At 48.0% G+C, this 21706-nt stretch overlaps 1 protein-coding gene and 1 pseudogene across 5 annotated transcripts in view; one reads left to right on the top strand and one right to left on the bottom strand.

The window, feature by feature from the left end:
• Window positions 1-21706, top strand: part of RPL32 (ribosomal protein L32) — a 93474-nt gene that overhangs the window by 67168 nt on the left and 4600 nt on the right. For 2 of the 5 annotated variants that reach the window (XM_050781520.1, XM_050781519.1), the window contains one exon: window positions 20828-20873. The gene's annotated coding sequence lies outside the window, so the exon portion shown is untranslated. Of the gene's footprint in view, window positions 1-20827; window positions 20874-20920; window positions 20970-21706 lie in introns of those variants that run through there. The other 3 variants (XM_050781522.1, XM_050781523.1, XM_050781521.1) reach the window with 2 other exon arrangements.
• Window positions 7586-20926, bottom strand: LOC126949004 (intraflagellar transport protein 122 homolog; annotated as a pseudogene).

Genomic DNA, 21706 nt, shown 5'->3' with positions numbered 1-21706 from the left:
CCTGGGGCAAAGGGGAATTTTATGTTTCTCTTTTCTCTGACTTTTGGCCCTGCTTGGGCAGCTGAAAATGACAAGTAAAAAATAGTGGCTTGCTTTGAGCCTTCTTTGGTTTTGCAGGAAGGTGGAAACTTTAGCAGATGGGGAGGGACAGGTGGGGACCCCAGGAGGAAGGGACGAAACTCTGGTGGTGGAGTGCTTCCTATTCGGTTGTTTCTTCCCTTCTCAAATGAGTTATATGACATGAAATAGTTGAATTCTTTTCCAATGTTGACACTGAGATGTTCTCAGCCTGGAATCCCGTGGCACCATGAGCTGGGTTGTTTGGGGTTCAGGTGATCCAGGAGTGCCTCTTCATACGTTGGTAGTGGCATCTTCTGGACATTTTTCACTTAGGGATTTTCCATCACTTGTTCCAGTGAAGGATGCTCCCTGGGGTTCTGAGTTAGTCACTTTTTAGTAAGTCTTTTCTTTCACAGGGAAAAAATATTGTGGTGAATGGTATTGTGCACTGATAATTTTTTCTTGAGGTCTGTAGGGTTCCCTGGGTAGAAGGACAGTGACCCGACCATCGTGGAATAGAGAACAGTGCTGAGGCAGTAGCGTCCATGGCAAGTCAGTGGTACCCCGGGCCCAGGAAGACTTCTGTGACCGTGTAGGGGTTACAGGCCACGAAAGGTTTTCAGCATCTACTTCTCCCTGAATATTGTCTTAAAGGCAAAGTCCATGACTTTTATATTGCCTTCTCTATGACTAGATGGGTTTGTGGCTTTAGCTCTGGATGTGTGACGTTCTTTAAGTAATAGTACTGCAGGGCTGACAGAATCTGCCTGAAGTTGATCGGGGCCTCCCCCGCTGCCCGCTGTGGCCATGGTGGCATATCTGGCGGTTTAGCTGTTGTTGTGGTGCATCATCATATAAGTTGTTTCTGCCTTGCCAATTACCTGGTAGAGCTGAATTATATTTGGGCGGTTGAGAGTCTTCATGATACTCATCTTTCTCTCTGCAGAGCAAGGCCAGTCATTTTAGAGATGATTTGTAGGACAACCTGACTCCCAGTTAACCTATGCTTGGTCAGTTCCATGGCGAATTGTGTCTACGATCCGATAATTTTGTATTTCTTTGTGAATTGATGTGGAGACTGATCCCTGCTTTCTGGTACCTCCTCACTACGCTGCCGCAAAGGGAGATGAACAAGTCAAGGTTGCCCGGTTTGCATTTAGGGCCGCACGGTTTCTGGGGCCAGGCCTGTGTTGACACTGGAGGGGCCTTTCTCTCTTTGTGGGTTTTGTTTGGTGCCTCTTGCCCCTTCCTTATGGTCTTTTTACCCACCCCAGCTGGCTGATCCTGGAGTCCCAACTTTTAGAAAAGAGATGTCAAACTCTACCACAGGTCATGGCCCAGAATCAATTCTAGCCTTTTTTGGTGCCAGTGGACGCCAGGCCTGAGGAAGGCACCTCCTCTCAGAGGGCTGGCACTTCTAGAGGGGGTGGATGGCAGCAAGGTGGGGAAGACAGACTCTGAAGGGCCTTGGGGATCTCAAGTGGGGCCCACAGGGACCCTTTCTTTGGAGTTGCAAACTCACATTGGGTGGAGGGAGATTCAGTATTGACACCTGGTGGACCCTCACCCCCAAAGTGGATTTTAAGGACAGCTGCACACTGGGTAAACAATGGGGCCCACAACTTTTTGCCCTCTCTCCAGACCTCTTCTCGCTTCCTGGTCATGCTCTTTTGTAGGGAAGGAGAGGCTTACCTGACTTTCTCTGACTTTTGGCCCTGCTTGGGTAGCTGAAAATGACAAGTAGGAAATTCTGGCTTGCTTTGAGCCCCCATTGGTTTTGCTGGGAAGGGGGATATTTCTGCTGATGGGGATGGATAGGCGGAAACCCCAGGAGGAAGGGGTGGTGCTCGATGGTTGAGCGCCTCCTCTTCTCTTATTTTTTGTGTTCTCAAATGAGATATTTGCCATGGGATAGTTAATTTCTCTTCCATTGTTGAAACTGAGATGTTCTCGGTCTGGAATCCCATGGCACCATGAGCTGGATGGTTTGGGGTTCAGGTGGTCCAGGAGTGGCTTTTCATACATTGGTAGTGACATCTTCTGGACACTTTTCACTTAGGGATCTTTCATCACTTTTTTCAATGGAGGACACTCCCTGGGGTCCAGCGTTAGTCACTTTTCAGTAGGTCTTTTCATTCGTAGGGAATACAATTGTGGTGAATGGTATTCTGCGCTGATAATTTTTTCTTGAGGTCTGATAATTTTTTCTTGAGTCGAAAAGCAGGGATCCGGACACCATGGAATAGAGAATACTGCTGAGGCGGTATACGTCTATGGCAAGTCAATGGTACCCCGGGCCCAGGAAGATTTCTGTGACTATGTAGGGGTACACCCAACAAAAGGTTTTCAGCAATCTGCTGCTCCCTGAATATTGTGCTAAAGCCAAAGTCCATGATTTTTATATTGCCTTCCTCATTGTGTAGGATGTTTTGTAGGTGTGGATGTGTGATGTTCTGTAAGTGGCAGTACTGCAGGGCTGACAGAATCTGCCTTAACATGATCCAGGCCTCCTCCCCATCCTTGATGTGGTGGTGGTGGTGTATTAGGTGGTGCAGCTCTTCTCCTCTGGCATACTCCATTACCACCTAATTGTCAAGGTGACTGCCTTGTCAATCACTTGGTGGAGGTGAATGATATTTGGGTGATGGAGAATTTTTATGATGCTCATCTCTGTCTGGAGAGCAAGGCCAGCCTTTTTAGAGATGATTTGGAGGACAACCTGGGTCTCAGTTAGCCTATGCTGGACCAGATCCCTGGTGGATGGTGCCTATGATCTTACAGTTTTGTATTTCTTTGTCAAGTGAGGTGGAGGCCGATCCCTGTTCCACAGTACTCCTAACTATGCTGTTTACAAGTCCTACCTCTCTGCAAACTAGGCTAAGATGCACAGCACCACTGTGGCTAACTAGGCTAAGGTCACTAACTGTTGCTGACAACACCTCAGCTGCCAAACTTTCTGGGCCTGGAGGCCCTTCCCTTTCCTGGTTATAACAGACTGGATCCCTGACCTATTGCCCACTTCACAGGGAAGAAGCAGAAATGTGGACACATGGACAGACTCGTGGTGTCTCCTGGTGGGGCAAGCCTGGGCACCATGGCTGCAGGCACAAACAGGGCAGAGACTGGGGCAGGGCCAGGTGCTGGGGGTGGGTGTGAAACAGAGCTCCCATGGGCAAAGGACCTGGCCAGCTTGGTCTCCCTAGGCACAGCTGGACCCCTGTGGGCTGCCATGGCCACCTTTTTCCAGGCAACACTGTCCCCACACGGTTGGGTGCCCTCAGCAGGTCCTGCGGCTCCCGGACACACTCAGCACCTTCAGATATCTCAGGGGGTCCCCTCTGCTGTGTCCCCAGTGGCCTCGCATCACTGGGCCCAGCACAGATTCACTCCCCTGAGCCTCCCGACCTTCGCATGGGTCCTTTGGAGCCCTGGGTTTTGGAGTTTGTCCTCCCTAAGTACCGCCTACCCAGACATGGCTGCCCCAGGACCACAGCTGATGGAGTGTGGCTGTGTCCCCTGGGGGCCACCCATCAGGGGCACATGCAACAGGCACCCCAGGCACAGTGGCCTGGCCTGCCTGGGGCTGACCCTTAGGGTGGGGAGAGGGCATTAACTGGGCAAGAGAGACTAGTCTATCAGTGCAAAAAACTCCCAATAGAGATAGCAACTAGGAAGGAAATACCAAGAAAAGTGATGATGGAAGATGGGGGTAACCATACTGCAGATGGGGTGCTCAGGGAGGGTATTTTAACATGCTTCCCAACTGACAGAAATCATCTTTTAAAAATCCTGCACATAGCTCAGGCTCACCAGACAGACTAACTCCTAGTACTTGGAAATGAATTAAAATCTGGCAGTGAGCAAACAAACAAACAAACAAATGGTTTTGGCTGGGCATAGGAGCTCACACTTGTACATCCTGCACTTCGGGAAGCCAAGGCAGGAGGATCGCTTGAGCCCAGGAGTTCCAGACCAGCCTGGTCAATAGAACAAGACCCTATCGCTACAAAATATATATTTACAATAAGAATTTACCAGACATGAAATTCAGACCGTATCCATTCTAGGCCCCAGGATATCACTATGACCAATAAAAACGATCTATGGCCTGGCACTCAGCAGGTGCAGGTCAATGTGGACAGATTCTTTCCCCCCGTCAGCAGGACAGGAACATCTTCCCTCTCCAAAAGGCACCTGCTGAGGATCCGCAGTTCTCTGGAATTACGCTGGGCACCCAGATGTGTGCACCTAAGGCCATAGGACAGTCAACATGGAGTGTACTCGAAGACACTTTACTTTTTTTCAAGAAACACTCTTAGGAATTTACTTTAACCCACTTCCCACCTCATAGCACATGAGGAGAGGCAGACATTTTGACCTCAGTAAGACATGACAAATGACATTAGTTGGACCCCACAGCAACCGGTTACTTTTGTAGAGAGAAAAATTATGCTCATTGGCTTCAGGTGAAGACCGCTAGATCCAGGCCAGCGGATTTACAAGTGAGAGTCAGCAGCCCTGGGCATTTTTGGCAATGGCTCCAAACAAGCCCTTTACCATGCAGGTAGGTAAACCCCAGAACATACAGACGCCCCTTACAATGCGCAGGTGGAGAGGGGACGTGACGGAGGCAGTATGAGCTTAGGAAACAGACTGGGCTTGAATTTCACTGAGCTTTTGGCTGTGGACCCATGGGAATGTGGCATAGCCTCGCTGAGCCTTAGTTTCCTCCTGCATGGAATAGAGAAAGCAACAGTACCTGCCTCATTCAGTTGGCGTGAGGCTCTAGAAGAGTGCCCACATGGATTGTCCCAGTTGAAATGGGCTGACCTACACCTAGAGGAAGCGGCAGCTCTGGAGCACTTTGAACTGAAAGTGTGGAGCAACCTTGGCCACTTGCAGCCTCTGCTCAGCTGTATGGCATCCTCCCTCCTAAAAAGACCTGGGGAGATGAGCGAGCCCCTGGTCCCTGGCTGCCTTGAAGATGACCACAATGTAACTTCATCCTTTCATCCTGCAGGGCCAGGCTTCTGGTCAGAGGCTACCCTGTAAGCATCTGTAATTCAGTTGTTGCACAGCTGGACAAAGGTGTGAGGATTGAGTGGGAAGATGCCTGTAAAGCCTGATCCAGGAGCAGCATCTCAGATTCTGGCTGTCACTCTTATTAGCTGTCATCTATGGCAAGCACCTGGTAGTAGCCTGGCACATCATAGGCACTCCAAAAATGGTGGCTTTCATTATCAGTATGATCACTGGCCATGTATTACACAATGCTGCTTTTCTTAGCATCTGTCAACTAGAGTGGAGAAGATGGTCAAGGTGTCTGATTCTGACAGCAATGTGGGCACTTCCCACATACCTTCATGGCGGGATTCATGGACTTGATTCATTGTGTCCTTTCCTGGCCTAGTCTATGAAAGCTAGAGAGATGGCTGAAAACATCTGGCCCCTTTCTGCACATAAGGAAAAGCCCAGGTATGTTCCTGAGCTGTGTTTCCATCTAGAACCTGAGATGGAGGAAGGAATGGCTTCCAACCCCTCTCCCCTACCCCTTCCCTCTTTATCTCCCCACAGTCAATTAACGAACTGCTCATTTTGTCCATACTCCTGGGCTGATACTGAAGGAGTGGCAAAGAAGGATGTGATGCCCGCCTTGGGTTAGGTCAGGACTTGTAGGCATGAAGAGAGAGGAGACTGGACCAGACCAGGACTAAGAAGCCTGGCTGAGAACCAGCTGTGCCACGTAAGGGGCTCTGGGACCTCAGGCCAGCCGCTTCCCTCAGAGCCCCAGTCCTCCCAGTTCTGAAATGGGGGTGGTGAGAATGCCCGCTGCAGTCATGAGGCTTAACTGAGATGCTGTAGAGGGGAATTTAAATCAGGGATGGTTGTGCAGATGCTAGCCATTACTAAACAAGGGAAGTGATAGTTGTGTAACAATGATCTAGATTATATTTTTAGATGTCCTCAGTGTAGGAAAGTGGAGATGGAGGAGGCTGTAAGATTCAGAGGAGGGAGGAGGCATCTCCATGGAGGGAGCTTCCCTCTCCTGCCCCACCCAGAAATGCCATCAGGGAGGAAGACGACATCCCTAGAATAGGTACTGTTTGCTTTGGACACAGAAAGAAATTTAAAGTCTTCCCTCTAGATTGTCACCCAGGAACTAAACAAGTACCCCATCTTAGCGTCACCCCACACCACCTAGCAGTGCCTTAGACAGGTCCTTTGTTCAGCAAATGTTTGAATGGCAGAGTCAGGACTGAAAGCCGGTGCTCCTTCCCCGAACCCCACAACTCCTTGCCATGCTGACTGCCCCGTGAGTGGGGCAGGCATTCAGACAGGCACATCACAGCTGAGCATATGATGGATGGCTAACACTTGGACTTTCTGGGAGGCACAATTGGAGTGGAGTTTTAGAAATAGACTCACTCGGCCGGGCACGGTGGCTCAAGCCTGTAATCCCAGCACTTTGGGAGGCCGAGACGGGCGGATCACGAGGTCAGGAGATCGAGACCATCCTGGCTAACACGGTGAAACCCCGTCTCTACTAAAAATACAAAAAACTAGCCGGGCGAGGCGGCGGGCGCCTGTAGTCCCAGCTACTCGGGAGGCTGAGGCAGGAGAATGGCGTAAACCCGAGAGGCGGAGCTTGCAGTGAGCTGAGATCCGGCCACTGCACTCCGGCCTGGGCGACAGAGCGAGACTCCGTCTCAAAAAAAAAAAAAGAAATAGACTCACTCACCCTCTGAGACTCACTCACCCTCTGAGCTATACTTTATCTTGCTGTTGCATTCCAAACATGAAGTCACCACCACCTGGAGAAGCCCTCCCTCCTAGGGCTCGCTGTCCTAGTTGGCAGCCCTGACAAACCAGTTCTTGCACAAGATGATATAAATTTTGAAGGGAAACCAAAAATTCCAAGAGTGTATCTGATGCTTTATCCCTCCTCTCCAGGCCAAAACTGCAGGATGGCCGGAGGCAGAGGCGACAGAGTTGCCTTTGTCTTAATACTGCCTTTCCTAACTTTTGACAGTCCTGACCTACTGTATCAGCAGGATGGCCCTGGTGTAGCCAGCAAGACTTTGCTGATGAATCTTTTTTTTTTTTTTTTTTTAATGGAGTCTCGCTCTCGTTGCTCAGGCTGGAGTGCAATGGCATGATCTCGGCTCACTGTAACCTCCACCTCCCGGGTTCAAGTGATTCTCCTGCCTCAGCCTCCCGAGTAGCTGAGATTACAGGCATACGCCACCATGCCCAGCTAGTTTTGTATTTTCAGTAGAGATGGGGTTTCTCCATGTTGGTCAGGCTGGTATTGAACTCCCGACCTGAGGTGATCTGCCCGCCTCGGCCTCCCAAAGTGCTGGGATTACAGGCGTGAGCCACCGGACCCGGCCTTGCTGCTGAATCTTAAGGTCCTGGCAGAGGCAGCCCCAGGCCACCCATTTGTCTCCTCTTGGCTGGCCACAGTCAGAGAGCAGCAAACTGCATTTATTTTTGAGGTCAGGATGGCAATCTTGGGAGAAAACTTTTAATAAGCAGAGTTGGTTTGGTGCAATTGAGGGAGAGCAAGTTCCTGGTGGATGTGGTGCACAGGGAAGATGCTGGCTTTGATGTTGAGGTAGCCTCCTCCCGAGAAGCAGAGCATGTCCTCACACTGGGTGTTCCAGGCCACACTGTTGGCATTTGGTTCCCGGGGGACAGGGACGGTGGGGATCCTGTGAGAATCACCCTGGGCTTGGGCAGCGCTCGCACATTTCAGCCCAATACCCTTTTAAAGACTGAATCCCACTAAATTGCTTACAGTGGGATGGAGGGAAAAGGAGGAAAGGGAACCACAGAAAAATGAACAGAGGCAAGTCCTTCCATGCATCTGCGTGTTTTTGGAATTTTTCAGTAAGCAAGCATTACTTTTGAAAAATGTTCTCCTGAAATATGAATTCCTATATAGAAAGTGGAGAATCAGCAAAGGGATTCCACTTCTATTACAGAAGAAATATACATCTCTATACACAGAAAAACGTTTACAAGAATATGCTTCAAACGATTAACAGTGTTTCTGGGTAGGTAGAATTGCATAATTAGAAAATCTTTTTTGTTTGCCTGGATTTGTTTTGTCATTAACATCTGTTGTGGGTTTTTTTTGGTTTGTTTGTTTGTTTTTGTTATGAGATGGAGTTTTGCTATTGTAACCCAGGCTAGAGTGCAATGGCGCGATCTTGGCTGACCACAACCTCTGCCTCCAGGGTTCAAGTGATTCTCCTGCCTCAGCCTCCCGAGTAACTGGGATCACAGGCATGTGCCACCATGCCTGGCTAATTTTGTACTTTCAACAGGGATGGGGTTTCTCCATGTTGATCAGGCTGGTCTCAAACTCCTGACTTCAGTTGATCCACTCGTCTCAGCCTCCCAAAGTGCTGGGATTACAGGCATGAGCCACTGCGCCCAGCCCATCTATTGTGTTTTATAAGAAAAAAAAAAAAAAGGGTAAGATTTGTAAGATTTGAAAAGAATATCTTGCATTTGCATTTACAGTTCACACATTGTGAAAATAGAGCTTTCCTGGGAGGCGCCCTGGGTACCTCGGTTTTCTGCTCGGCCCTGGAGCCCCAGGGACCAGCAGATGCTCACGGCTTTCTACCTAGGATATTTTATAATGTCTGAATCTTTTAATAATGAGCATGGATTGCTTTTATAATGAGAAAAAAGCAATATAGCTGTTTCATGCGTAGTGGGAGGGGCAGTGGAGAAGAAGAAAAGCCAGCAGGCAATGTCGCAGCTGGGAATGCTACTATCTCCTGGCAGGGCTGAGAATCACCTCCCCTAGCCTGCTACACAGCCAGCAGTGGGGATGGTGGAGCACACACCCTTCCACACTTGTATGGTTCTAGACTCAGACAGATTCACATTTGGGGCCTGCTACCCACCCCCACCATAGGTGGAAGTTGAGGCTGGGGAGAGAAGAAGTAACATTTTGGGCCCTGTTTTGTGCCCAGCACTGAGCTAGGTACTATGGTATCTTGTTTATTCCTGTAGCAATTCTGTGAGGGGCAATTACTAATTTCATTTTAGAGAAAAGAAATCAAGGTTCAGAGAGGCTCACTAACTTACTTAAGATCACACAGTAAGGGATGCAGGCAGGACCCAAGCCCAGGTCAGCCTGAAGGCTGTGCCCTCTCTTTCCCCTGAACCATTCTACTTTCTCAGGGACCGAATGAGTTGAGATTGACGGGAAGTCACCTCTGGGCTAGTGGTGGCCAAGTGTATTAGTCTGTTCTCATACTGCTAATAAAGACATACCTGAGACTGGGTAATTTATAAAGAAAAAAGGTTTAATTGACTGAGAGTGCCACATGGCTGGGGAGGCCTCACAATCATGGTGGAAGGCAAATGAGGAGCAAAGTCATGTCTTACATGGTGGCAGGCAAGAGAGTTTTTGCAGGGGAACTCCCATTTATAAAAGCATCAGATCTCATGAGTCTTATTCACCACCATGAGAACAGTATGAGGAAAATCACCCCCATGATTCAATTACCTCCACCTGGCCCCACCCTTGACACATGGAGATTATTATGATTCAAGGTGAGATTTGGGTGGGGACACAATCAAACCATATCATTCCACCCTTGGCCTCTACCAAATCTCCTCACATTTCAAAACCAATCATGCCTTCCCAACAGTTCCCCAAAATCTTAACTTGTTTCAGCATTAACTCAAAGGTCCACAGTCCAAAGTCTCATCTGAGACAAGGCAAGTCCCTTCCACCTATGGGCCTGTAAAATCAAAAGCAAGTTAGTTACTTCCTAGATACAATGGGGTACAGGCATTGGATAAATACACCTGTTCCAAGTGGGAGAAATTGTCCAAAATAAAAGGACAAGAGGCCCCATGCAAGTCTGAAATCCAGTGCGACAGCCAAATCTTAAAGCTCCAAAATGATCTCCTTTGACTCCATGTCTCATATCTAGGTCATGCTGATGAAAGAGCTGGATTCCCACGGCCTTGGGCAGCTATGCTCTTGTGGCTTTGCAGGGCATAGCTCCCCCACCCCCACCCCATCCTGCCTGCTTTCACAGGCTGGCATTGAATATCTGTGGCTTTTCCAGGTGCACAGTGCAAGCTGTCAGTGGATCTACCATTCTAGGATCTGGAGGACAGTGGCCCTTTTCTCACAGCTCTACTAGGCAGTGCCCCAGTGGGAACTCTGTGTGGGGCTCTAACCCCACATTTCTCTTCTGCACTGCCCTAGCAGAGGTTCTCCATGAGGGCTCTGCCCCTGCAGTACAACTCTGCCTGGACATCCAGGCATTTCCATACATCCTCTGAAATCTAGGCGGAGGTTTCCAACCTCAATTCTTGACTTCTGTGTAACCACAGGTTCAACACCATGTGGAAGCTGCCAAGGTTTGGGGCTTGCACCCTCTGAAGCCATAGCCCAGGGTGTACCTTGGCCCCTTTTAGCCACTGGAGCAGCTGGGATGCAGGGCACCAAGTCCCTAGGCTGCACACTGCAGGGAGGCCCTGAGCCTAGCCCGCAAAACCATTTCTTCCTGCTAGGCCTCTAGGCCTGTAATGGGAGGGGCTGCTTTGAAGGTCTCTGACTTGCCCTGGAGACATTTTCCCCATTGTCTTGGTGATTAACATTTGCCTCCTCCTTACTTATGCAAATTCTACAGCCAGCTTGAATTTCTCCCCAGAAAATGGGTAATTTTTCTATTGCCTCATCAGGCTGCAAATTTTCCAAACTTTTATGCTCTTGTTCCTCTTGAACACTTTGCTGCTTAAAAATTTCTTCCCCTATATAACCTAAATCATCTCTCTCAAGTTCAAAGTTCCACAGATCTCTAGGGCAGGGGCAAAATGCCAACATTCTCTTTGCATAGCAAGAGTGACCTTTACTCCGGTTCCCAATAAGTTCCTCATCTCCGTCTGAGACCATCTCAGCCTGGACCTTATTGTCCATATCACTATCAGCATTTTCGTTAAAGCCATTCAACAAGTCTCTAGGAAGTTCCAAACTTGCCCACATTTTCCTGTCTTCTGAGCCCTCCAAGTCTCTAGGAAGTTCCAAACTTTCCCACTTTTTTCTATCTTCTTCTGAGCCCTTCAAACTGTTCCAATGAGGCAGGAGAATAGGGCCTGGAGGCAGGGAACATAAGGCCAATCCATGCTGACTTCTTAGAACTAAATCAAATGGAAGCACTTCAGCAATGACAGAAATGTGAATGGCTGGCCAGGTGCGGTGGCTCACGCCTGTAATCCCAGCACTTTGGGAGGCCGAGGCGGGTGGATCATGAGGTCAGGAGATCGAGACCATCCTGGCTAACACGGTGAAACCCTGTCTCTACTAAAAATGCAAAAAATTAGCAGGGCATGGTGGCGGGCGCCTGTAGTCCCAGCTACTTGGGAGGCTGAGGCAGGAGAATGGCGTGAACTCGGGAGGCGGAGCTTGCAGTGAGCCGAGATCATGCCACTGCACTCCAGCCTGGGTGACTGAGCGAGACTCCGTCTCAAAAAAAAAAAAAAGAAATGTGAATGGCTTTGTAACTTCACTTCATCCTCTCCATTTACACCATTTACACTTTGTAGCTTCACATTCATCGTCTCCATTTACATAGCCCACACGCTCCAAGTAACATCCTCTCCATTTACACTTTGTAACTTCACATTCATCCTATTTACGTAGATGACACACGCCAAGTAACATCCTCTTCATTTACATTGGACACACTCTGAGTAAATGACTTTGTAACTTCACTCCATTCTCATTTACACAGAGCACATACCAAGTAACCAAAGGGAAACCTCTAGAGTATCAAAACCCCAGAAAACTCTGTAATGGGGGCTCTTGAGCCCTGATGCTCAGGCCCACTTCCCACACTGTGGAGTGTACCTTCGTTTTTAATAAATCTCTGCTTTTGCTTTCCTTGCTTTGTTTGTGCATTTTGTCCAATTATTTGTTCAAGATGCCAAGAACCGGCCGGGCGCGGTGGCTCAAGCCTGTAATCCCAGCACTTTGGGAGGCCGAGGCGGGTGGATCACGAGGTCAGGAGATCGAGACCATCCTGGCTAACATGGTGAAACCCTGTCTCTACTAAAAATACAAAAAACTAGCCGGGCGCGGTGGCGGGCGCCTGTAGTCCCAGCTACTTGGAGGCTGAGGCGGGAGAATGGCGTGAACCCGGGAGGCGGAGCTTGCAGTGAGCCGAGATCGCGCCACTGCACTCCAGCCTGGGTGACAGAGTGAGACTCCGTCTCAAAAAAAAAAAAAAAAAAAAAAGATACCAAGAACCTGGATACCTTCCATCAGTAACCTCTGCCTGTCACCCAGTTCCAAAGTCGCTTCTACATTTTCAGGTATCTTTACAGCAGCATCCCACTCCAGGTACCAATTCACTGTATTAGTCTGTTCTCGTGATGCTAATCAAGACATACCCGAGACGGGGTAATTTATAAAGGAAAGAGGCTACTGACTCATAGTTCCACATGGCTGTTCACAATTCACAATCATGGCGGAAGGTAAAGGAGGAGCAAAGTCACATCTTACATGGCAGCAGGCAAAAAGTGCGTGTGCAGGGGAACTCCACCATCAGATCTCGTGAGACTTATGTACTACCACGAGAACAGCATGGGGAAAACTGCCCCTATGATTCGATTATCTCCACCTGGCCCTGCCCTTGACACTTGGGGTTTATTACAATTCCAAATGAGATTTGGATGGGGACACAGCCAAACCATATCACCAGGTAACCCCTTGTAATTGACTGAGGCTGCTCCCTACTCCAGGCCCCTCCCACTATCGATTTTGCTGTGGAGAACAAGGAGGAGCCTAGTAAGGGGACCGAATCTTCCCATAACATTGGGAAGCCCTGTAGTAGTCGAGGTAACCAGTCAGGAGGGGCTCCAACTTTGGGGGGAACTTCATTCTGGAAAACCAGCCCTGACCACCTACAAAGCCCTAAAGAGGCAAAGAATGGTGTAAGCCCAGCAGAAAGCCAGCCAGGCCCTGGGCATGGAGCCTTCGATCTGTCTTCTCTGGTGACATGCTTCCTCAAGCCACAAGGCTGAATGATACGTAAACGCCCATGTCCCCAAAGATCCAAGCACTTCCCATTCTACTGGCTCTTCTGGCATTCCTGTGAAGTAAGCAGAAGGCCGGGTTTGACCATCTCTTTTCCCCTTTCAGATGACAAAACTGATCGTTTCCTTCCTGCACTTTAGGTGTGCAGCAGGTGAAGCTTACTCAAGCTAGAGTGCAGTGGTGCCATCATAGCCCACTGAAGCCTCCAATTCCTGGCTCAAGCAATCCTCCTGCCCTGGCCTCCTGAGTAATTGGGACTGCAAGTGAGTGCCACCAAATCCAGCTGATTTTTAAAAAAATATATAAATGCGGTCTTGATTTGTTTTCCAGGCTGCTCTTGAATGCCTGGCCTCAAGCAATCCTCCTGTCTTGGCCTCCCAGAGTGCTGGGATTTCAGGTGTGAGCCACCATATCCAGCCCAGCTTTAGACTTTTAAATAAATTGTAATAGTATTTTACACCACAGTGATTCCTTTTTTTAAAAAGAAATTTATGTCCCTAGCATGTAAAGTAAATATCACAGTGATTCCTAAAGAATTCTTCCCTTTTATCACTTCCAGTAGGGCTATGTGAAACCAAATCTACCTCTGCTTCCAAGAAAGATGCCGGGCTGGCCTTCTCTCAAAGTCTTTCCAAACTTTTCTTGGCATTGACTTAGACACCCTAGGAATCTGACTTGAGAACATTTTTTCATTAAAGAAAATCTCTCAGGAAGTAAAACCTCCTAAATGATTACTGAGTTGACATAAATCTTATGTATATATTCTTTTTTTTTTTTTTTTTTTGAGACGGAGTCTCGCTGTGTCTCCCAGGCTGGAGTGCAGTGGCGTGATCTCGGCTCACTGCAAGCTCCGCCTCCCGGGTTCACGCCATTCTCCCACCTCAGCCTCCCAAGTAGCTGAGACTACAGGCGCCCGCCACCACGCCCGGCTAGTTTTTTGTATTTTTAGTAGAGACAGGGTTTCACCATGTTAGCCAGGATAGTCTCGATCTCCTGACCTCGTGATCCACCCGCCTCGGCCTCCCAAAGTGCTGGGATTACAGGCTTGAGCCACCGCGCCAGGCCCTTATGTATATATTCTTATCAGAAAAAAAGTATCTTCATTTTGTGGGACACCAATTTATTTATTATTATTATTATTATTTTTTGAGACAAAGTTTCGCTCTTGTTGCCCAGGCTGGAGTGCAATGGCGTGATCTCAGCTTACTGCAACCTCCGCCTCCCGGGTTCAAGTGATTCTTGTGCCTCAGCCTCCCTAGTAGCTGGAACTACAGGCACGTGCCATCACACCCAGCTAATTTTTTGTTACTTTAGTAGAGATGGGGTTTCACCATGTTGGCCAGGCTGGTCTCGAACTCCTGACCTCAGGTGATCTGCCCGCCTCAACCTCCCAAAGTGCTGGGATTACAGGCATGAGCCACCGTGCCCAGCCATGGGACACCAATTTATGTTTTAAGTCACTAAAATTATACAAGCTGGCCAGGAATGGTATCTCACACCTGTAATCTCAGTACTTTGAGAAGCCAAGGAAGGCAGATAGCATGAGTTTAGGAGTTCAAGACCAGCCTGGGCAACATGGCAAGACCCCATCTCTAGAAGATATTTTATATATATATATATATATAAAATATATATATTCAGAGGATATATCATATACAATATATATTCAGAGAATTATTTTATATATATATATGTGTGTGTGTGTATATATATATATATTTTCAGATGATTCGCCAGACATGCATTACTGGGTAAAGGAGAAGATCAAGGTCAAGAACAGGGGTCCCCAAACCCCATGCCAAGGACCAGTACCTGTCTGCGGCCTGTTCGAAACTGGGCCATGCAGCAGGAGGTGAGTGGTGGGTGAGCATTACCGCCTGAGCTCTGACTCCTGTCAGATCAGCACCAACATTAGATTCTTATAGCTGTGAGAACCCTATTGCAAACTGCACATGTGAGGGATCCAGCTTGTATGAAAATCTAATGCCTGATGATCTGAAGTGGAACAGTGTCATCCTGAAACCATTCCCCTCATCTGTGGAGAAATTGTTTTCCACCTGTTCCTGGTGCCAAAATGGTTGGGGGACCACTGGTCAAGAAGTTGAGTGCAACCTCCTGGTGGTGTGTGCCAATCATATTATCGTCCTCTGCCAGGTGGGCAGCAGCATGTTGGAGGAGTTGGGGTGAATTCCAGGGTGCCTACCTCATTGTTTTAACACTGGTCACTAGAAAACAAGTTTGTTTCCTCAAACTAAGTGGCTGCTCTTTGGCTTTCATTTCCTGACATCTAGAGGAACCAGACTCTATTAGCATGTCATAAGCCATAAACTGGAGAATACTTTTTTGTATTGCAGAGCACTTTGTCATACTGGGACTACAGATATAGCATATATATATGCACAGCCACCTGGCATGGGATGATGTGATTGGCACACATCACCAGGAGGTTGCACTCAAACTTCTTGACAATCTTTTTTTTTTTACCTGGTAATGCATGTCTAATGAGTCCTCTGAATATAATTATAGCAGAGGATTAGTTGGATAGCTAATCAATTTCTACAGATGGCAATCTTCTTGGTGGTCTCTTTGCATTTAATCTGAACTGTCAAAGAAAAAAAATATCTAGTTCTAGCAAGAGATTGTTAACTAAATGGAAGGCAGAGAAATTAAAAAGCTATCACTTTAAACTACTGGCAATTAAAGTGAGACACTCTCATTGTAAAATCTTTAGGCTGGGCGTGGTGGCTCATGCCTGTAATCCCAGCACTTTGGGAGGCCAAGTAGGGCAGATCACCTGAGGTCAGGATTTTGAGACCAGCCTAGCCAACATGGTGAAACCCCATCTCTACTAAAAAATACAAAAGTAAGCTGGGCATAGTGACAGGTGCCTGTAATCCCATCTACTTGGGAGGCTGAGGCACGAGAATCACTTGAACCCAGGAGGCAGAGGTTGCAGTGAGCTGAGATTGTACCACTACACTCCAGCCTGGGCAACAAAGTGAAATTCCATCTTAAAAAAGAAAAGAAAAAAGAAAAGAAAAGAAAAGAAAAGAAAAGAAAAGAAAAGAAAAGAAAAGAAAAGAAAAGAGGGAGGGAGGGAAGGAGGGAGGAAGGGAGGGAGGGAGGAATGAACGAACTCACTGTTACCATCACTTGCTGGATACAAATATAAACTCCTCTCCACAGCACTAGTGGCCGTGGTGATTGGAAGCCTGCCTAAGTAACTGACCTCACCTCTGGCCGCTCCCTGCCCACCTCCTTGACAAACAGGAAAGACACGTTAATTTCTGGTACACACCAGGCTCTACACTCCCACTACAGACCAGGTGGAGAAAATGTCCCTGAGGGGGACACTGTGGAGCTGTCCAAGAGGCTTTGCCCCAGCCACCACAGCCAGAATCTTCAAAAAGATATGGTCCTCCAGGGGGACCAAAGGACACTCATCTGAAACTACAAAAGAACCCCCCACCTGGATCCCTTGCAAAGGCACCCAGCAGTGCACTAAGGCCAGCACATGCAGATATGAATACACCTGGAGTAAGTGGATTCTGAGCCTATTTAACCAGCACAGCTACTTAAGTGGACAGAGGGAGAGACTGTGGTCTTAGGGCTTGGAATGACTATGCTAGGCCTGGAACCCTGATCTTCTGACTAAGCCTGTGCCAATCCAATTCTGCTGCTCATCTCTGGCAGAAGGACCCAGCAGGAGACAAGTGGAGACTGGGCGGAGGGAGAAGCACCCCTGAGTGACTCTGACAAGAAAGGATAAAGGTCCACAAAGACCCATGTAGGTCAACCACCTGGCTCCAACCTGTCATAAATCATCCTCCCTCACTCAGGAAATTCACGTACTCCTTGAAATTATGTGCAAAATTCTGAGTTGGTACATTTTTCAGAGAGGGTTTATTGCTTTCATGAAATCCTCAAGGAGATTGGCATCCCTAGTTCCCCCACCAAAAAAAAAAAAAAAAACAAACCCAAGACACAGACCCAGTGGCTAACATGTTTTCAAAAGGCCAAGGAGAAACCTTTCCTGTCATTTCAAGTGCCCTGTCACCAGTCCTTTCCATCTGCTTCCACCTGTCCCTCTTCCCAAGGTCTAGACCTGCTTCTCACCTTTCTGCTCAGTAATCAGGTGCTGCACAATGACGTCAGTCATGCTATCCCTGTAGGCATAGCGGTCCTTGTAGAGCCCATGGACTGTGCTGAAAATAAGCTGGTAGAAGGAAATGGTGCCGTCCTGGCAGCCGACCACCTGCAGGGTGACAGAACTGTCAATTCCCAGCTCTCTGGAGACAGTCTGCACTCCCATTTGTCAGACACAAACCCCAGTGATATGTCTCTCGAGACATGGCGGCTGCTCAGTGCCTCTTCAAGCCATGGCCCCACAGAACAAACTTCCTCTTCTTACCACATAGTTGGAATCTGGTTTCACTTGACACGTCCACACCCAGGAGTTCTGCTCCCCAACAGTCCCAAGCTGCACTCCATCCTTGGTGAAAAGAGATACTTGCTTGTCTGAACCCCCCAGCAAAATGTACTCCCCTTTAGTAAAGTAGCTGATGCAGCAGGGGTCAAAGTTCAGTGCCCGATCCTTTCCAATCTGAGGAAAAAGAACACACACCAAGGGAAAAACCATTTCCGAATCCATAACCATTGCAATACAATTAAGGGCTTTTCTCGCCAACTTTAATGGAGGGAGTTGGGAAGACGGAGAGCTGACCGGTCTTTTCTCCTGTGTCATCCCATGGTGAACACGGGCCTCCCTGCCTCTCCATCTCCCTACTCCCCAACCACACAGCCCAATCCTCAGCTCCTAGAGTCAGTGGCACCTCCCCTAGGCCCACCCAAGTGCTCCAGGAGTGCAGGAGCGTGTCAGGGCTCCTCAGCCAAGATGGAGACTGGATGGTTTGGCTCCCAAAGGCCCCCCTCCTCTGCACATATAGTTATTGCTATGGCTCAATGGGTCCCCTCAGCTTCTTTTTTCCATCTCTTTTTAAAAAGTATTTTGCAGGCCGGGCGCGGTGGCTCTTGCCTGTAATCTCAGCACTTTGGGAGGCCGAGGCTGGCGGATCACGAGGTCAGGAGATTGAGACCATCCTGGTTAACACAGTGAAATCCCATCTCTACTAAAAAATACAAAAAAATTAGCCAGGCGAGGTGGTGGGCACCTGTAGTCCCAGCTGCTCAGGAGGCTGAGGCAGGAGAATGGTGTGAACCCGGGAGGCAGAGCTTGCAGTGAGCCGAGATTGCGCCACTGCACTCCAGCCTGGGTGACAGAACGAGACTCCATCTCAAAATAAATAAATAAACAAACAAATAAACAAATAAATAAATAAATAAATAAGTCTTTTACAAAGCTGATTTTATTCAGTTGAAAGATTGTCCTTTTTTCTGCAACTATGCCCATACTATTACTCTTTATAACAACTTTTTTGGGATGTAGTTCACATACTGTACAATTCACCCATTTAAAGTGTATGATTGCCAGGCGCAGTGGCTCACACCTATAATCCCAGCACTTTGGGAGGCCGAGGCAGGTGGATCACTGGAGGTTATGAGTTCGAGACCAACCTGGCCAACATGGTGAAACCCTGTCTCTACTAAACATACAAAAATTAGCTGGGTGTGGTGGTGGGTACCTGTAATCCCAGCTACTTGGGAGGCTGAGGCAGGACAATCGCTTAAACCCAGGAGGCGGAGGTTGCAGTGAGCCGAGATCACACCATTGCACTGCAGCCTGGGTGACAAGAGTGAAACTCTGTCTAAAAAAAAAAAAATAGTGTACATGTCTTTCAGTATAGTCACTGAATTGTGCAATTATCGTCACCATCTAATTCTAGAACTTTTCCATCACCCCAAAGTAAACCCCATTAGTAGTCTATCCCAATTCCTCCTTCTCTTCAGCCCTGGTAACGACTAACATACTTTCTGTCTCTAAGGATTTGCCTATTCTGGATAATTCATATAAATGGAGACATACAATATGTGGCCTTTTGTGTCTGGTTCATCCATGTTGTAGCATGTACTGGTACTTCCTTGTTTTTCATTGCTGAATAATATTCCATTGAATGACAGATGATATTTTATTTATCCATTCGTCAGTTGATGGACATTTGGTTTGTCTCTACATTTTGGCTATTATGAATAAGGCTGCTGTGATTATTCATGTACAAGTTTTTGTGTGGACATATGTTTTCATTTCTCTTGAGCATATACCTGAAAGTGGACTTGCTGGGCATATAGTAATTCTATGTTTAACATTTTGAGGAATTGCTATTCATTTCCAAAGTGACTGCACCATTTCATATTTGCACTAGCACTGTACGGAGATTCCCATTTCTCCGTCCTAGTGAGTGTAAAATGGTATCTCATTGCAGTTCCAGTTTGTATTTCCCTGATGGTTAATGATGTAGATCATCATTTCATGTGTTCATTGGCCAGAGAAATGTCTATTTGGATTCTTTACCCATTTTTCAATTGGGTTATTTGTCTTTATAGGTTTGTTGTTGTTGTTGAGACGGAGCCTTGCTCTGTCACCCAGGCTGGAGTGCAGTGGCATTATCACAGCTCACTGTAGTCTAGAACTCCTGGGCGCTCACATGATTGTCCCAGCTCAGCCTCTCGAGTAACTGGGACTACAGGCATGCGCCACCAGCCCTAGCTAATTATTTTATTTTTGTAGACACAGAGTCTTACTATGTTGCCTAGGCTGGTCTTGAACTCCTGGGCTCAAGCAAATCTCCCGCCTCAGACTCCCAAAGTATTGGAATTACAGGTGTGAACCATAGTGCTCTGCCAATTTTCACAATAATCTTAAATGCAAAAGCTAAGCAAAACGAATTAAGAGTAACTTTAAAAACTAGGCAGTCTGGGAGGCAGTGGCTGCAGTGAGCCGTGAGATGGCGCCTTTGCATTCCAGCCTAGGTGACAGAGGGAGACCCTGTCTAAAAAAAACAAAAAACAAAACAAAACAAACAAACAAAAAACAACTAGGCAGTAGCTCGTGCCTGTAATCCTAGCTACTCAGGAGGCTGAGGCGAGAGGATCGTTTGAGCCCAGGAGTTCGAGACCAGTCTGGGCAACAAAGTGAGACCTCATCTCCAAAAAATGAACAAACAAAAACTAGGCCATTTAGCATAATGGTTAGGGCATGGAGTTTGGAGTCAGGTCTCCAAATTTCACCTTCCACATATGCAAAATGGAGACATAATAGGGGTACGTTATAGAATTGTGGTAGGCATAGCGAACTCCATCGCATGTTAGCTATCATAGTTTCGTTACTATTTACTGTCTAAATTCGGTGAGGAAATTATTAGGAAGTCTCTGTCTTGTTCTCTTCTGACCACTAAGAGGCGCACTTCGGAGTAGAAGAAACGCGGGCGGAAATAGCCCAAAAGCGGATTGGCTTCAACTTCTGGCGGAAGTAAGTTCCTCCCTCCACCGGGTCTTATTAGCTCATAAAGAATTCCAAATTTCTACGTAGACCCAAGGATAGGTAGAATACATTTTTCAGTCATATTCCTAGATATTACGATCTATTAAAACATGTATACTCAGAATTTTTTGCGGCATTATTTTTTGACGTGTCTTTATTTTATTTGAAAGAGCCGAACCGGAAGTGCTTGCCTTTTCCCTGCCAGGACCCGGGGGTTTACGTCCCATCAGCCCTTGCGTGCCACTGTCCCTTCTCTCTTCCTCGGCGCTGCCTACGGAGGTGGCAGCCATCTCCTCCTCGGTAAGTCTTAATCCGTGGCCATCTGCATTCCTGCGGGATTCATCTGGCCCCATTGCCCAGTGGTGCGGGGGCCTCCCCTTCGGCGCGGTAGTGGCTGTGGGTATTGTTATTGTCAGCTTACTGGGGCGTGTACAGGAGCAGAACGAAGCAGCCTGGTTTGTTGGGGCTTTGCGTCCCAGAGCCTCCGGCTCTCCGCTTGTAGTCAGAGCTGCGGGCTGCTTGTTTGTTCCTTGGCGGTGGAGGGTGCTAGTTGAGCCCAGACTGCGGGGTCTCCTGTGGGCCGTGGGACGACCAGGGGTGTCCCAGCTTGACAGCCGTCAGCTGGGATCTGTGGATCCCAGCGCTCACCGATGTCGGCCCACGTGTATTCGTTCATTGCTATAGCCCGCTTCTTCGCTGTAGTCTCGGGCCCTAGGGCTGCTGCGGCTGCTGGTTCAGTTGCAGGCAGAAATTCTGGTAGTATCTCTGGAAATAAGATGCAACTGCCCCCACCTTGCCTTCGAGGATATCATGGGCCAGAAGGCAAAGTCGTTTTGAATACGTGGTTCACTGATTACCCACTGTGTGCCAGTTGATGGCTGCGAACAGAAGGGGTGCTGCTGTAGGAAATAAATGAATGGCTCTGAAGACCACACTGAGGAAGGTGTGAGTTGATACTGCAAGATCTCCAGGTTTGAGGCATCCTTAGACGGATATGATGGTTTTGTGTGTGCTGAGGGTGTGGTAGCGCAGCAGCTCCCTAGGGAATTAGAAGGTTTTCTTTATTAAACGTTTACCTTGTGACAGGCACTGCAGGCATTCAGCGTGCAGTGTCATCTCTATTCTACAGGTGA

Source organism: Macaca thibetana, chromosome 2 (assembly GCF_024542745.1).
Source record: "Macaca thibetana thibetana isolate TM-01 chromosome 2, ASM2454274v1, whole genome shotgun sequence".
NCBI lineage: Eukaryota > Metazoa > Chordata > Mammalia > Primates > Cercopithecidae > Macaca > Macaca thibetana.
Note: the sequence above shows the minus strand (reverse complement) of the source record. Positions and strands in the feature narration are given on the sequence as shown.